We start from the raw sequence: 13237 nt of genomic DNA, 5'->3' as shown, positions 1-13237 counted from the left end.
CAACTTACATCCGACATCACGACTACTGTTTGGAGGCCTGTAGATAACTCCCAAGAGGTTATTTTTACCCTTAGAATTTATCAGCTCCATCCACACTGACTCTACATCCCCTGATTCTCGGTCCCCCCGCGCAAGGAATAGAATAGTTTCCCTTACCAACATGGCCACCCCACCCCCTCTGCCCATCAGTCTGTCCTTGCGATAGCACGTGTAGCCTTGAATATTCATTTCCCAGGGCCTGTCCACTTGAAGCCACGTCTCAGTTATCCCCACAATATCGTAGCTGCCAATTTCCAAAAGAGCCTCAAGCTCATCCATCTTATTTCTAATGCTTCGTGCATTCCTGTATAGTATTTTTAATTTGTTACTGCCCTCACCCTTCCCATCAACTCCTATTTCACTCAACCTTACAGCATGATCCATGTTTGAGTTTTGTGCCTCATTGATACAGTTGTCTTTCTTGACTTCTTGACAATGTAGAAAAGCTTGTTGCCAAATATGATCACTTGCCAGTTCCTGGTTTGTGGTTTGGTTTGTGTAGCTACACATATACATGGGTTAGTACAGGAGCTCAAATACATGAGAATGTAACCAGACTGAGTGGCAATATAGATTGGGTGATCCCCTCGGTCATACGCTTTTGTGGTGAGTTTGCTGGTTAAAAAGTTAATGACTGCTGTTAGCCACAATAGGGCAAAAGTGCCTGATACACTGAACAGTAACATGATGGATTTCCTCCTGCTTTTCATCTCTGGGTCGGGGCTATTCTCATTGCTGAGACCCCGCAGTCTCCTGCGGACTTTGCTCGCCCTTAAAGTACGCTGGACTGTCAAAGAGTTAAACAGTAAAATCAAACAAAAAGGAAGCCATGCAGCTAAAATATTTTTCAGCCAAGAGTAGGCCTTACCTGCAGGCGATGTCTAAAAGGCCATATTGGAGCGACAGTCCCAGGCAGCGCTGGAAATTATTCGGCTGGGGTCATAGGCAAACCAGAAGGGTATGTTCTCCAAAGAAATCAGGGCAGACAGCCCTGATTCAAATCACAGTGACAGTTCTGGTTGTGCAGTAGTTTGATTTAAACTTCTGACAACAGATCGTTACACACTGGTCAATGGTAAAGAAGACAGTGAATCACACAGACATATCCATTGTGTCAGGATTAACACAGAAAATGAACTTACAAACAGCAGTGTAGGATAGAAATGAATGTGGCAAGTGATAACTCAAAACGTGATACACAATGACATTGAAAAATATCACCAGAAAATCTGCAGTTGCCATGGCAATCGTGTAAGAAAAGATACATTTAGACTGTCCATAATTTCCACTGGAGAGAATGACGATAGTCAGTAGGTTTGCTGTAAGAGGGAGCAAGAAGTGATTAGAAGTGGGACTTCCATAAAGAAATACCACAGGAAATCACCTCATAGTCAGAGGTGATTTTACATCAAGTTTCCCAAAGATTTGAATTTATAAAGTAGACGGACGGACTGACAATTTGAGGACAAAACAACATTGAAAATGTAATGTCTGTGCTCTTCCGAGAAAATTTATATTTCATTGATAGCAGTGTCTAAATCATTTCTAGATAATTGCTAAACATTTCTTGATTCCAACAAAACATCCCATTTGGACACAAACATTGCATTAAAGTCCAAGACATGATTTTCTTCACTGAAACCCATTCTGGAGGAGCTGCTCAGTAAATGTGCATCACCGAGTCTGTCTTCCCCAGTTTCTTCTGATGGATAAGCGACTCTGCAATGAGGAGTATTCCTGAAATCTGTTATATAAACACCATGACCTTCACTGTCCACAAAGAAAAATACCATTGCCTTACCAAGAATGCCGAAAGATAGTTTTTTTTTGTGAAGAATTGGAAAATTCCCTCACGTTCTCTGGCTCCTTGTGATATCCATCTTAGATTCTTAATTTCACCTCATTTATAGATCAAGCCATCTCCCTGAGAGTAAATGAGACCATACAATAGCTGTGTCATAACAGTTACTGGTAGGCCTTTAACAAACAAGGGATGGCTTTCTACCTCAGTGCGGCTGGATCATCGGGGGATAATTCCAAAGCTCAGGCCATGAATTCCCAAACATTAAACCTGGAGAAGGGAGGATGAACCCAAAGTATAGGGAATATTTTGTGAAGGCTGGATAGGTCATTGCTGTTTTGGAATCATGCTAATTAAACAAAATCTTCAAGAAATTGTTCTTTTGTAATATTGTTTAGTTCGAAGAATGACAATGTAATATAATGGTATTGATGTTGCTTTGTTTCTCACAGTTGAAACTTTATTGCTGGAACAGCACAGCAGGTCTGCCTGTCCGCCTCCATCCTACTCCGACCTATCACCCTCACCTTGACCTCTTTCCACCTATCACATTTCCAACGCCCCTCCTCCAAGTCCCTCCTCCCTACCTTTTATCTTCTCCTGCTGAACACTCTCTGCTCATTCCTGAAGAAGGGCCTGTGCCCGAAACGTCGAATCTCCTGTTCCCTGGATGCTGCCTGACCTGCTGTGCTGTTCCAGCAATAAAGTTTCAACTTTGATCTCCAGCATCTGCAGACCTCACTTTCTCCTCGAAGATTGTTTCTCACAGTACAATGCGGTGTGTAATATCATTAGCAGTGATGGGAACTGTTATCAAAGATAACTCGTGGTTGGTACCTGCTAATATTCCTGGCGTTGCATGAAATCTAGCATTAACGTCAACTCTAACAGAGCACAGGTAATACTCTAATATGGTGTGAAGGATAAATTGTCCTCATGAATGCAGAAGCGTGGTGGTGCACACACATGCCTACACTCGCATGGACACACACGAGTACACACAGGCTTGTGCACATGTACGCACACATACAGTTTCTCAGGAACATTGAATGCAAAAGATTATTTGGATTTCTGAAACCGCTGTGTGCCAGATTAACACAGGAAATTCACCCAGCTGGCCTCAGGCCCTCCCAGATAATGGAAACTGTTCATACACGTGTTTCAAACCAGGAATCGTCGAAGCAGATTGGAGACAATCAAACAAGGAAATTTTGCAGTGAATATCTAGAATGCTTCCATCCAGTTGGGAATGTTGGGAAGGTGATATCACAGAATCATCAAATAATGCAGTACAGAAGAGGTCATTCTACCCATCAAGTCTCTGCCACCAAAACCATACTCACCCCTACACTGGGCGACACGGTGGCATAGTGGTTAGCACTGCTGCCTCACAGCGCCAGAGACCCGGCCTCAGGCGACTCTCTGTGTGGAGTTTGCACATTCTCCCCGTGACTGCATGGGTTTCCTCCGGGTGCTCCGGTTTCCTCCCACAATCCAAAAATGTGCAGGTTAGGTGGATTGGCCACGCTAAAATTGCCCATAGTGTTCGGTGAAGAGGTATATGTAGGGGAATGGGTTTGGGTGGGTTGCGCTTCGGTGGGTCGGTGTGGACTTGTTGGGCCGAAGGGCCTGTTTCCACACTGTAAGTAATCTAATCTAATGACTAATCCCACTGGGCCAAGTGCCTTGAATATACCATGTGCTCATCCGGGTCTAGAAGTTGGGATATTTTCCATCTCAATTACCCTCTCGCACGGTGAATTCCAGGTTGCCACCACTGTCTGGTGGGAAACTAATCCTCAAATTCATTTTTTAAACTGCTGTCTTTCACTTTAAAAGTGTGCCCCTTGTTATTGACCCTTCAGTCAAGATATTTGACCAAATGGTAGAACAGATGAAATTGTGTGAATGTGTGACAGTGTGTCTATGGACAAGGGTGTGGGACATTGTGTAAGAGCATGTGACTACATCAGTGTGAGTGGATGAGTGTGCGATGACATGAATGTGCATGGTGTGTGTGTGTGTTGTGGGGGCTGCAGTGTTTCAGTGTGACTTAATGGGAGTGACTGAAAAGAGTAAGGGGGTGTGACTGTGAGGGTGTTTGCTGCAACGTTTGAGAAACTGAGTGCGGGAAATGGAGCTTGAGAGAGTATGTGGGTGTGTCAGAGTTAGTGACTGTGTGTGATACAGTGAGAGCAGTGGTATCGAGTGTGAGAGATTGTGAGAGTGCGTGCAAGTGTATAGGGGACTATATGTTTTGTGAATTATTACTGGGACAGGGACAGGTTGGGATTTATAGATAGTTACACCAGGGGATTATTGACTCTCAGACTTGGCAGGCAGATAGGCACAGTCTCATATCAACATACTCAGGAACACCATTCGAAACACTCTCTCTCTCACTCTCTCTCACACACACACAAGCGCAAAGCATGAGGGTTCAATATTAACAGTACTAATCATAATAATAAATATTCAGATATGACGTTATCACACAGAAACACATGAAACTGGAACTGAAGTAGGTCACTTGCTCGTTGGAACCTACTCTACCATTTCAGAATTCACTATCCCCATCGTCCCAGAGTAACCTCAGATTCTTGTTATGCAAGGGAATAAATAGATTCATTGTCCTCACCCTTATCACTTTCTGGGACAGCCAGTTCCAAAGTTACACAGGCCTAAAAACAAAATTCTCATCTATGTCCAAAAATGGTGACCCCAAGTAATTTTAACACCATGTGCCCAGTCTGAACTCACCCACAAGGAGAAACATCCATTGCCCACCCACCATGTCAAGATCCATGAGAGACCTTATACACTTTGATAGAGTCATCCTTTACTCATCTAAACTCCAGCAGAAACAAGTCCAGTCTGTCCACCTATCCCCGAAGCACAAATCACTCATTCAAAGTATTACTCCAGTAAAATCATGAAAGGCATGGATAACGTTGATACCCCACAGCTTTTCCCCAGGGTAGAAAAGTCTAAGACAAGAGGGCATTTAGAGGTTGGGCCAAAGGGCCTGTTTCCATGCTATCCACTTCCATGACTCTCTGACTCTGCATGAGCCTGTGGTACAAGAGAATTGGATTGCCAATCAGTGATCCCAGTGTCACCAAATTCCCGATGGCATGAAACCTATGGCTCAACCAACCATGAGACAGGGTTGAAAGTGATCAGGGCATGAGGCAGCTCCACACGTTAATCCCATCGTCTGCTTTGGTGGGACCCAAACCCAGTTTCCACACAGAAGGTTCTTCCTTCAAAGGCCAGTGCAACAACCTCCGCATGGTCACATGGTCAGGACCAGGTGGACGGAGATCTACACTGTATCTAACCCTGTGCTTTCCCTGTCCTGGGGAAGAGCTCGAGACTGAAACTGGCCAGTAACATGTAGGACACACAGTCAGGGTCATGTACAGGGAGCTCGACACTTTGTCTAACCCTGTGCTGTACCTATCTTGGGAGCGCACAATGCTGGCATTGGGTATAAAGTGGGAGAGGTTGAATAGCTGGGGCCTTTTTCCCTGGAGCATCGGAGGCTGAAGGGTGACTTTATGGAAGTTTATAAAAGCATGGCGGGCATGGGGAGGGGGAATAGCCAAGGTCTTCACCTCAGGGTAGGGGAGCACAAAACTGGAGGGGACGTTGGCTTGAGGTGACAGGGAAAAGATTGCAACGGGAGTTCAGGTGAAACGGTTTCATGCAGAGGGTTGTACTGTTTAGAACGAGCTTCCAGAGCAAGTGGTGGGGGCTGGTACAATTACAACATGCAAAAGGCCACCGGATTGGGATATGAACAGGAAGGGTTTTGAGGGATTTGGGCCCAATGCTGGCAAATGGGACTCAATCAGGTTCAGGTATCTGGTCAGCATGGACGAGTTGGGCCTAAGCTTCTGCTTCACTTCTGTAAAATTCGAGCGAGGACATACTGTCAGAACAACGTAGAGGAAGCTCAACACTGATTCTGAGTGCTGTACCTGTCTTGGGAGCACTTGATGCTGACACGAGGGAGAATTGGGGGATATTACGTCACGGTAATGTATATGAAGCTCTACTCTGTGTCTAACTGGGTGCTGTACGTGACGTAGTATAAAGTGCTGCTGTCAGAAACTAAATATACCACACAACAGAGTTTGACACTTTATTTGTCACAGGACAATTCATATATTATCCCGAGCACAAAGAGACACAGAGTCATGGCTTCATACTCGCCAGCATTGCACATTGGATTCACCAGGTCAAAGTTGCTGATCGTTGAAGTGAAGCCTGTCACTGATATTTAACCAGGATGTCCTTCACCCTGCGAGCTTTCAAATTCAGTTCCAGCAGGAAGACACTGCATTTTCCAATCTGAAATGTACTCAGTGAGGTAGCATTCACAAACCTCAGGCATAGAAAATATCAAAGAATTCTAGACTCTTTGAGAAAATTGTCTTCACTTCATCTCAATCCCAAATCAGGTGCTTCGGAGCAGGAACGCTGACTGAATTGCCCCAGCTCTCTCTCTAAACCAGGGGATCACTGGACAGTGATCAGGAGTGCTGACTGATTTCCACTCTGCCTCTAACACAGGAATCTCTGGAAAGTAATCAGGAGCAGGAATCCTGGTTCATCCCCTATCTCTAACCCATGGGATGACTGGACAGTAATCAGGGTCAGTCCAAAGATGTGCGGATTAGGTGGGGTGACCAGGCTGAATTTACCGTAGTAGTTGGATTAACCATGCATCCTCCTCAAGAAGTATTAGCTTTGTTTGTAACTGATGGTGGAATTTCACAGTCCGTACACAGCCTGCTCTGATGTATTGTATAAGGCCCCGTGATTAGGAAGTCACTGATGTCCCTTTATGGTGGAACTTCGTTCTGTGATTAAAAAGAATATTAATGAGTTGGACTGGAGAATGTATCCTGTCACAGAAAGCGGGAAATGTAGACTCTTGGCCTCTGAAATAAAGCAGATCATGTTGAGAAACTGACAAGATTAGGCAGCATCCAGAGAGAGAGAAGGGAATAGTGTGATGGGAGAGGTTAATGTTTGGGTTATGGGCGACTTCAGCAGAACTGACAGACGTTAGAAAAGTATATATTTTTGCATCAAGTGCTGAAGTTTGAATGGGATAATCTGGGGTTGATGGAGGCTGCAGAGATGAAATGACGAAAGGTTTCATGGAACCAAATCCAAACGGATTGGTCATTGGTTCATTGATGAACACAAGGACCCAGAAAATTGGAGCAGGAGGAGATCAGTCGTATGATAGTGGCTGATTTTCGACTTCAAATCCTGCCCCCTCCCCATGCCCTGTGATTCCCTGAGATACCAGCAATCTGTGTACTCCAATTTGAAATGTACTCCGTGAGGCAGCATCCACAACCCTCAGCAATAGAAAATATCTGTGACTTGGAGATTCTTTGAGAAAATTGTCTTTGCTTCATCTCAATCCCAGCTGCGGCCCATGTGGGTGCCCATGGTGTGAAGGAAGTGGGAGGATTCCAAGGAGAAGTTGTTGGAGGTGAGGACCAGTTACAACAATTGAACGAGTGTGTTGGTGGAGGGGTGTGGGTTGGGTAGGGAAGAGAGGAAGAAACGGAAGGCTTGGAGGCCTTCTCCATGTGTACAAGGTCTCCATAGTAGAGGAACGTGCACAAGGTCTCCATGGTGGGTGAACGTATACAGGGTCTCCATGGTGGATGAACGTGTACAAGGTCCCCATGGTGGGTGAACGTGTACAAGTTCTCCATGGTGGGTGAACGTGTACAAGGTCCCCATGGTAGGTGAACGTGTACAAGTTCTCCATGGTGGGGGAATGTGTACAAGGTCTCCAAGGTGGATGAACGTGTACAAGGACTTTATGTCCATGGTGAAGATGAAGCAATAGCGGCCAGGATAACAAATGTCATGGAGGAGATGGACGGTGTGGGTGATATCCCAAATGTAGGTGGGGACTTCCTAGAAGAAGGAGCACAGGACGGTGTTGAGATGTGAGGAGACATGTTTGGTGGGTCAGGAGCAGGTGGAGATGAGGGGTAGACTGGGACAGTCAGGCTTGTGGACCTTGGGTAGGAGGTGGAACCAGGTGCGGGGTTCCCTGACTATGAGGTTGGAGGCTGTGTGTGGAAGATCCCCTCAGGTGATGAGGTTGTGGATGGTCTTGGAGATAATGTTTTGGTGATGGGCATGAGGTCATTGTCGAGGGTGCAGTAAGAGGAGGTATCCATGAGTTGGATTCAGTGGTATAGAGGTCTATGTGCGAAACTACCAATGTGCCCCCTCTGCCCTGTCCCCTGGTTTGATGGTGCAGTTAGAGTTGTAGTGGAGGGCGGCGCATTGGGAGGGTGAGACGTTGGAGTGGTTGGGGGGTGTTGGACAGGTTGAGGCGGTCAATGTCACAGCAGCAGTTGGAGATAGAGGTTGAGGGGGTGGGTAACAGACCAGGACGAGGTGTCTCAGTGGATGGCGTCCTCAGAGAGTGGGTGGGAGTCACGGTGAAAACGTAAGCATGGAGGTGATGGAAGAAAAGTTAGATATCGCATTCCATATGGAATTTCTTTGCACGGGAATGTAGTGGGATGAATATGAGACCTTTACTGAGAGCTAATGGGTCATCCTCAGTGAGGGGGAGGTATGCCAGAATGGTAAAAACCTGGCAGAGCTGTGGGCTGGGGCCTGGGATTTAGCGAGCAAGGGGAGGCTGTGAGGCAGTGAGCGGTTGAGTTTAACTCTCCACATACAGGCGCTTGGCCTTCGAAGGACTGCTGTCGATATGGTTGTGTGGTCTTCCTGAGTCACTGGAGAGAAGGGGCGCACCTTGATCGGGATAGAGATTGGGTGCATGTGGGAGTAAATGAGTAGGAGTGAGAGTGGTGTGTGAAAGGAAAGTTTCGGAGTCACAGAGCAAACGACTGAGAACTGGTAAGTTATTTTAAGTTAGTTTTTTCTGTTTGTAACAAAGATACTGTTTAGTTATGATGTGTAGAGGGAAAATGTGTGATCTGTGCCAGTTGAGTGTAGTTTACTGCTGTCAGAGAACATACAGGCACATTGATCTGTGTAATTTGTGGCAACAGTCTTCTGTTCACGTGTTGGGTAACTCTTCTTCTTGGAGTTTGTCCATCTTCTCAGCCTCTAAAGAAAGCAGCTGCTGATGGGGACCGCTCCTGATCGCCAACCACTAACTTGACTGAATAATAGTGAAGGGACAGCAATCTCAATCCACGTCTTCATGGTGTACCACTTGGAGGGATTCTTGCAGATAGTTCCATGAATCTGATGCCCTTGTCGTTCACCATGATCGGGTTTACAGGTTTGGAAAGTGCTGTCTAAGGAGCCTTGATAAATTACTGCAGTGATTCCTGACGATAGCACCCACTGCTACCACTGGGTGTTCTTTATGAAGGGAGTGAATAGTAATATAATATTACCAATAATACTAGCTCTCAGCTACTATCAGTGACTTTATTCAGAACTGAAATGAACAGTTAATGTGAATTTACATTTCACCACACTCATGAACTACTATCTGAACTTAGACGGAGTCAATTAATAAGTAAATACGTTTGTGCAGCAAATTAAACTTGTCAGCAGCCATCTGACTTGATGAAATACATACTCTGGTTCTGTGTCATCTGTTCTTCTCAGACTGTAATTAATGAATTTTGTAACATGCACCAGCCACAGACGTAAGAATTTGCCAGATCTGGCGAAGAGTAAATTCAGAGACCACCTCCTGTTCTCCATCTCAGGCTCATTAGGACTCTCCTTTGCTCTGATCCTTCAGTCCATTGTAGACTCCATTGGCCACTAAACTGTGTCTGCCTCTCATAGAACATAGAACAGTACAGCACAGAACAGGCCCTTCAGCCCACGATATTGTGCCGACCATTGATCCTCATGTATGCACGCTCAAATTTCTGTGACCATATATATGTCCAGCAGTCTCTTAAATGTCCCCAATGACCTCGCTTCCACAACTGCTCCTGGCAGCACATTCCATGCTCTCACAACTCTCTGTGTAAAGTACCCGCCTCTGACATCCCCTCTATACGTTCCTCCAACCAGCTTAAAACTAAGACCCCTCTTGTTAGCCATTTCTGCCCTGGGAAATAGTCTCTGGCTATCGACTCTATCTGTGCCTATCATTATCTTGTACACCTCAATTAGGTCCACTCTCCTCCTCCTCTTCTCCAACGAAATAAGTCCGAGCTCGGTAAACCTTTCTTCATAAGATAAGCCCTCCAGTCCAGGCAGCATCCTGGTAAACCTGCCCTGAACCCTCTCCAAAGCATTCACATCTTTCCTATAATAGGGCGAACAGAACTGGACACAGTATTCCAAGTGTGGTCTAACCAAAGTTTTATAGAGCTGCAACAAGATCTCACGACTCTTAAAATTAATCCCCCTGTTAATGAAAGCCAAAACACCATATGCTTTCTTAACAACCCTGTCCACTTGGGTGGCCATTTTATGTACCTGCTCACCAAGATCCCTCTGTTTCTCCACACTACCAAGAATCCTATCCTTAATCCTGTACTCAGCTTTCAAATTCGACCTTCCAAAATGCATCACCTCACATTTATCCAGGTTGAACTCCATCTGCCACCTCTCAGCCCATCTCTGCATCCTGTCAATGTCACGCTGCAGCCTACAACAGCCCTCTATACTGTCAACGACACCTCCAACCTTTGTGTCGTCTGCAAACTTGCTGACCCATCCTTCAATCCCCTCATCCAAGTCATTTATAAAAATTACAAACTGAGGCCCAAGGACAGAGCCCTGTGGAACACCACTCACCACAAGCTTCCAGGCAGAATATTTTCCTTCTACAACCACTCGCTGTCTTCTGTTGGCCAGCCAATTCCGTATCCAGACAGCTAAGTTCCCCTGTATCCCATTCCTCCTGACCTTCTGAATGAGCCTACCATGGGGAACCTTATCAAATGCCTTGCTGAAGTCCATATACACCACATCCACAGCTCGACCCTCATCAACCTTTCTAGTCACATCCTCAAAGAACTCGATAAGGTTTGTGAGGCATGACATGCCCCTCACAAAGCCGTGTTGACTGCATTTAATCAAGCCATGCTCTTCCAGATGGTCATAATTCCTATCCTATCCCTCAGAATCCTTTCTAACACCTTGCAGACGACAGATGTGAGACTTACTGGTCTGTAATTGCCTGGGATCTCCCTATTACCTTTCTTGAAGAGAGGAACTACATTTGCCTCTCTCCAGTCCTCAGGTACGACTCCAGTGGAGAGCGAGGATGCAAAGATCTTCACAAGTGGTGAAGCAATTGTATTTCTCGCTTCCCAAAGCAGCCGAGGACAAATCTGGTCCGGGCCTGGCGACTTGTCAATCTTAATGTTTGACAACACTTTCAGCCCATCAGCTTTCTCTATCTCTATCCATTCCAGCAAGCACACCTGCTCTTCAACGGTTTCATTCACTACAAAGTTCGTTTCTTTCATAAAGACAGAAGCAAAAAACTCATTTAGGGCTTCCACTACCTCCTCAGACTCCACACACCAATTCCCTATGCTGTCCCTGATCGGCCCTACTCTTTCTTTGACCCTTCTCGTATTCCTCACATAAGTGTAAAATGCCTTTGTGTTCTCCCTAATCTGTTCTGCCAAGCCTTTCTCGTGCTCCCTCCTGGCTCTCCTCAGACCATTTTTGAGCTCCTTCCTCGCCTGCCTGTAACCCTCTAGAGCTGAGCTTGACCTTAGCTTCCCCCACCTTATGTAAGCTACCTTCTTCCTTTTGACGAGAAGCTCCACCGCTCTCATCATCCAGGGTCCCTTTATCTAACCCCTTCTTGCCTGTCTCAGAGGGACATATTTATTCATCACTCACAACAACTTTCAGAGTGTTGCGCTGCAGGATTAAAGCAAATGGAATCAAAATTGTTAAAATCTTGCTAAGCCAGGAAAATCCAACCCATGCAGAATCCGCGTAATAGTTTGGTTTTGCATGTCATTCCCATGATCAAACCAGGTTCCGAAGTGAAGTGGTGTGGGGAGATGTTTTTAACCAAATCCGAGTGCAGGTTGTTGCTGATACTCAAGTTGCAGTTCTCTCGGTGCAGTTCCTTCAGCTTCTCGCGAAAAAAGTAGCTGCAAGTCGATTACGAGAGAAAGTGACAGTGAACCAGAATGAACAGTCTCATACACCATCCAGCAGAACTGTGATGACACTGTACACAGGTATGATATTCAGGAGAGATTCCAGAAAATAATAATAATATACCCCACACAATTTCACATCAGTGATAATGGTCATTGGGTCAGATATCATCATGACCAACAGGTCGCGAGTTGTGCAAGGAGTGAGGACACATTTTCTCTTGATCAGAATGACAACCACCCTAAATTATCTTCAAAAACAGAGAAAGGAACAGAGCCTGCAAGTTTACTGATCTATCGCCTGTCCGACTCAAGAAGGACTTGGTACACTGGTTGCGGTTGACAAGAGGTTGGAAAATTTCAACCTGACCCAATGTGGTACGCTGAGACCCTCACCATCTTTTACGGAATGACAACAAGAATTGGGATGACAACTCGGGGATGAGCTGCCAATTTGAAGAGCCTCATAATTTGCATGCCTGTTTAGTAAATAATTCACAGGATTAAGTGTGCAGAGTATTCCCCCCCCCCCCCACCAGAATCCACGACTTATACAGAGATATGTATTTGTGATTAATTGATTTTCTCAGTTCTACTCCTCGATCCATGCACCACAACACGTCCTGAACTCATCGCCTTTCCCGATCCATGGCTTGACTTTGAACATATCCAAAACACAGATCATATAACTCGTGCAGAGGGTCAACGCATGCACCCACGGATTATATCTCCTTACGTTTGAGTTCGGTATTTGAAAGCTGGAATTAGAAGCAGGATGGAGATGGTGCCATTATTAAAAGGCGAGATCTGAAGCACCAGAGGAATTGCTCCAGTCTGTAGGTGAAGTTGTAAACCACCAGGTATCGGATCCCTTCCAAGAATGGTGGCATCATTGGACATACCGAAATTTGTCACAGTTTGGCTTCTCAGAGTAATCGGATCCAGCTTTCAATCTTGAGTCCCACAGTTGGGGTGGTGAAATCCAAGCCTGCAAATTTGAAGTATTTGGGGTCTGGAGAAATAAGAACAGGTCAGAGATTAGGAGTCCTGCACTGAGAAACTCAACTCCTGAATACACATTCCCCAACCCGGCCCCCAATCATAATGAGACTTCCCACCATCTACAAAGCACAAATCGGGCGTATGATGGAATATTCCCCGCATGCCTGGATGGGTGAAGTTCCAACAACACTCAAAAGGCTTGACACCATCCAGAACAAAGCAGCTCCCTTCTGATTGACATCATATCCACAAGCATCCACTCCCTCCACCA

At 45.6% G+C, this 13237-nt stretch overlaps 1 pseudogene; it reads right to left on the bottom strand.

The window, feature by feature from the left end:
- Positions 1 to 407: 407 nt before the first annotated feature.
- The window catches only part of LOC148138300 (uncharacterized), a 69529-nt pseudogene continuing 56699 nt past the window's right edge, over positions 408 to 13237 (bottom strand).

Source organism: Chiloscyllium plagiosum, unplaced genomic scaffold (genome assembly GCF_037043375.1).
Source record: "Chiloscyllium plagiosum isolate Xiang-an unplaced genomic scaffold, Cpla_swu_hap1 HiC_scaffold_40, whole genome shotgun sequence".
Lineage (NCBI taxonomy): Eukaryota > Metazoa > Chordata > Chondrichthyes > Orectolobiformes > Hemiscylliidae > Chiloscyllium > Chiloscyllium plagiosum.
This window is presented reverse-complemented; position numbering and strand designations above follow the sequence as displayed.